Here is a 5,214-nt window from a genome sequence, read left to right on the forward strand (position 1 = left end):
TGAAAAGGATGGAACCTTTCCATGCCACACTTCATAGGGTATTCGATCCACCTTTTTGGTCGGGGCCATATTCAAAATACGAGCCGCTGTAAGTAGCGCATATCCCCAAAATGATGGTGGTAGTGAGCTTCGTGCCATCATTGATCGAACCATGTCCAACAGTGTTCGATTCTTCCTCTCGGATACTCCGTTATGTTGAGGAGTACCAGGAGGAGTGAGCTGTGAAACAATTCCACAATCTCTAAGATGACTTTGAAAAGCATCACTTAGGTATTCGCCTCCTCTATCGGAGCGGAGTACCTTGATTGTTCGGTCGAGCTGATTTTGTACTTCATTTTGAAATTCCTTGAACATTTCAAAGGCTTCATGTTTGTGTTTCATTAGATACACATACCCATATCGACTAAAATCGTCGGTAAAGATAATGAAGTACCTTTCACTATTCCTACTAGTGGGCTTGAGAGGTCCGCATACATCCGTATGTATGATACCTAACAAGTCCTTAGCCCTTTCATTTGTACCTTTAAAAGGTTCTTTGGTCATCTTGCCTTGAATACAAGATTCACACTCATCAAACGAACCTAACTCATTTGTTTTCAAAAGACCATTCTTTTGGAGAGTATTTACACGATTCTTGTTTATGTGTCCAAGACGACAATGCCAAATGTAGGAATCACTCAAATCCTTTTTGAGTCTTTTAGTGGAAGTTTGATATAATGAGCTATTTGAGGTATTGTCATGAACCAATTCATAAATACCGTTGTTTGGTACAGCTTTAAAATAAAAGATACCATTAGATGATACATGCATTTCTGATTTTACAAATTTAAAGTCAAAGTTACATTGTCTAAGAAGGTGCACGGAAATAATGTTCCTAGTCAAACTAGGAGCATACAAAACATTTCTCAAAACAACTTCCAAACCACTTGGAAGCGATAAAGTGAAGTCTCCTCTAGCGACCACGTGCACCCTTGCACCGTTGCCCATGAAAAGACTCACTTCGCCCTTCTTTAAGTCTTCATTCCTTTTGAACCCCTGCAACCAATTGCAAATATGAGTTCCACATCCGGTATCCAATACCCATGTGTTAGAAGAAATAAGATTTAGCTCAATATTAATCATAAAGACATTACCCGAGGCATGCCCCGCATTCCTCTTGTCTCTTAGCTCCTTTAGGTAGACCGGGCAATTGCGTTTCCAATGTCCGGTCTCCCCACAACCAAAACAAGGATCATCCTTATGACCCCTCGGTTCCACAACCTTTTGTTTCTTTGCCATAACCGGTGATTTGCCCTTACCCTTAAGATGCACAGGAGGACCCTTTCTTTTTGCTACCTTAGCTTTAGAATTGGGTTGAGATCGATTCTTGGATTTACCTTCATTGATCGCAAACACGGGCAAAACCCTTTTACCCATGCTCGCCTCGGCTGTTTTAAGCATTGAGTGAAGTTCTCCAATGTTTTTGTCCCACCCGTTCATGTTATAATTTAACACGAAAGTGTCGAACCTTTTCGACAAAGAGTTAAGGATCAAATCCGTTGCTAACTCCTTTGAGATGGGACAATTGAGCTTGGCGAGGCGATCAATGTAACTTTTCATCTTAAGTACATAAGTTGAAACTGGTTGATTATCATCCATTCTACATGCATGCAAGGCTCGAACCGTTTCGAACCTTTCAACCCTCGATTGCTTAAGGAACATTTCCTTAAGTTGAGTAATCATGTCGTACGCATTATGGTTTTCGAAATCCTTTTGGATTTCGGGAACCATAGTCGCCAACATGAGGCATGACACTTGAATGGAATCTTCCGTGTGTTTGACCCAATTCATGTATTCGACCTCAGTTCCCTCTTCCCGGTTCTTCGGGGATGGGTGTTTCCAAAACATGATATAATTTTTCTTGTTTTAGAACAATCCTTAAATTTCGGAACCAATCCGAAAAGTTATTGTGGTTAAGACGGTCTTTAGCGAGAATAGATCGGAGAGATACGTTTTGGACGTTAGGGATTATGTTGTCGTCGACGTGTGCGGCCATCTGCAGAATTTTAATTAAGTTCATTTTAGTGTTTTACCTTTTAATTATTAATACCCTTTTATATATACCAAATATAATTAATAATTAAAATCTAGAATCCAACGACAAACCCGACTCCGGTTAGGTGACCTTTTTCCCATTGTCGGTTTATCAAGGTAGTTATTCATAACAATTGCAAACCCTTTTGCAACTTCTAGAGTTTATGGGACCGGTTCGAAATCATATTTCGTGTCGGCATGTTTATCCCATCAACACCTATTAGACCCCATGCTTGGGTGACCCTCTTCACATGGTTCCAATTTAAGTCGTCCTACTTGTATCAACTTGTAATATCAACATACAAACGGTTAGGTGACCTTTTTCCCATTTATATGCCAATATTACCTCAACATATTAATTTACTCTACGCGGTTAGGTGACCTTTTTCCCACTAAGAGCTTACTAATATGTTAAGCGTTATACAAAAGGATGGTGTTTAACTTGTTATCCTTAATTTTAAAAGGGATTTTTAGTTTTAATAATTCTAGTTGTAAAACTTTAAATCATGTTCTAACATGCATTTAGTAACATGATATTTTGAAACCATTTTCAAAATTCTAATTTATAATAAAACCATTTTATTATGGGCGTGAGACGGCTAGTTAATAAGTCCATTTTATTTAAACTACGTGTCACGTAATTGCCGATAATTATTAGAACCCGTTTTATGCTTTGTTAATTAATTCTATGTGACGAAGTTGATATCCTAATATCTAACAACCACACAATCAAACAATCAATTAACAAGCATACACAATTATACTAGACACGAGCCACTAAGTTAGACCACACTTGTTAGCCGAAACAAGTGTGTGTCTTAGGTCCGATCCTAAGGGACACATGACACATGGATGTTGTAGCTCCCACTCGATCCCGCATCCAAATGCTTCGAGCATCTTCTTCAACCCCGTTGTGATCCATTGGGCTTGAACTTGGGCCTTAGCTTCCATAAGCTTTCATTTGGGCTCAATTGGTGGGCTTAGGTCCTTTTGGGCTTGAATCCCCTTAATAGGCTTGTGAGACCCATTATCACCATACCCGGCCCAATAAGGCCCAAACTTCCAATTTTGCAATCTTCTTTAATTTTACAAAACCAAATGTCCTAATACATTTTTTCTATAAAATAAAGATATTACAAATAATCTATTTATTACATACCCATATGAATAAATAATTACAAAATAGCCCCTAATTAATTATTACAAACCGAAACTTTGAATAATTAACTACAATCACAACATCAACCACAATCAAACATCCATTTTGGTCTACGGCTCGGTCTAGTTTTAACAAACATAACCCGTTATGTCTTAGGAACCCGTTCCAAAACCCCTTGACCTTATCGGGCCTAGCCCCAACCCATTTGGGCTTGACCCAATAACATGATTATGGGCTTCGGCCCATATGTCCAAAACACATGGGCTTCGGCCCAATAGAAAGTTTCATGGGCTTCGGCCCATTTAACCAAAAATGGGCTTCGGCCCATTTACTCTTTCCCTTTTTTTTTTTCGGTTAGCCCATTAACCAAAACAAGTGGGCTTCGGCCCAATTTCACCCGAATTGGGCTTCGGCCCATTAACCCGGTTTTATATTTTTTTTTTTTTTTTTTTTTTGTGAACAAAGCCAAAATAATAACAAGATTAAATACAAAAAAAAACATGCATGTTTATTTTTGTATAAAATCTTTCAAGGGGAAAAATATAAAACCGAGAACCCGAAGCTTAGTTTCCCGTATCCCGGCTCTTGATGCCATTTGTTGGGTTTCTATGGAACTTATGGAATTTATAACTTAGTTAACCACTTTAACTAGTCATTAATTAAGGCGGAAGCGTGATATTTACAAACTAAACATATGTATCCATGTGTTTATATATGTATATATTACAAGTTTATATAAGATATGTTCATGAACAACCTAGTGTATTCATGTCATAAGATTACCAATAATCTATTTATTAGAAACCCGAAGCAAGGATCAAATGATACGGAAAAACTAAACTATCAAAACTATAAACACTTACATTCTTAACCTTTTAAGAGTGTAGTTGATGTTGAAGAAGATGATGATGTTGATGCTAGACTTTCAAAAGGAAAATCCTCAAACGGAATATACCCCGAGCCTCCAACACACACCGAGCTATGTTAGGGAGCTTGAACACGAAAAACCGAGACCCGAATCTTTCTTCTTGATTTCGGCCGAACCAAGAAACAAAGAAAGAAAGAAAAGGGTTGTTGTTTTGTTACTTGTGTTTTTTTTGTTTTCTTGAAAAAGTATGTATATTGATCTTGATCTTTCCTTTTATCATTACACCACCATAATGCAAACATGGTGTTAGGTTTTTGTCAAGTAAAAACACTCAACTTCCACCAAATATATGACAAGATTTGACCAAGACCATGGGGTGTGGGGCCCACCCAAAACCGGCCCCAAATATATTTATTTATTTTTTTATTTTTTTATTTTTTTTTTTATTATTTATTTTATACTTTATAAAAATATAAAACACCCCATCTTTTATAAACCATTTTATAAAAGAACACATAGTTAAATAATCATTCCAATAATAATTATTTGAATAAATAAATTAACCAATTAATTTATTTAACACTTTCAAGTAATTATTCAGAAACCCATTTTTCTGAATGTGTCGTGTTCTGTATTTGTCTTATAGATCTTATCTTAACAAATACATAATTGGTGTGTGTCTAACCTCGTTATTGGGTATGACCCGACTTGGATCAAACACGGCTAGCCACATTAACCTAATTATGTGTCTCGGGCATACGGTATTCCAACAGGTTGGGGATGAGAACAAAGCCTTCTTGATAAGGAGGTGGATACCTTCCCCACCATAACGTGTTTTGGGCCCTTAATGGTAGTGGATAAGAGGAGATCTCCACAGTTAATCGTGCTCCTATGGAAGTAATATCAGGATGGGTGACCTCCTAAGAAGTCTTCACCTGGGCAACCAAAAGCAAATCCGTGAGGCGATGGTAGTATGTCCCGGCCAAAGTGGACAATATTATGGTGCGGCGGTAGCTGGGCTGTTACATATTGTGACATCCCACATCGATTGGGGAGGAGAATGAAACCTTCTTTATAAGGAGGTGGATACTTAGGATGTGGGATGTTACAGATG

The sequence above is a fragment of the Bidens hawaiensis genome, unplaced genomic scaffold, assembly GCF_021521415.1.
Source record: "Bidens hawaiensis isolate Kalapana, Puna unplaced genomic scaffold, B.hawaiensis_p1.1 tig00094154_1, whole genome shotgun sequence".
In the NCBI taxonomy this organism is placed as follows: Eukaryota; Viridiplantae; Streptophyta; class Magnoliopsida; order Asterales; family Asteraceae; genus Bidens; species Bidens hawaiensis.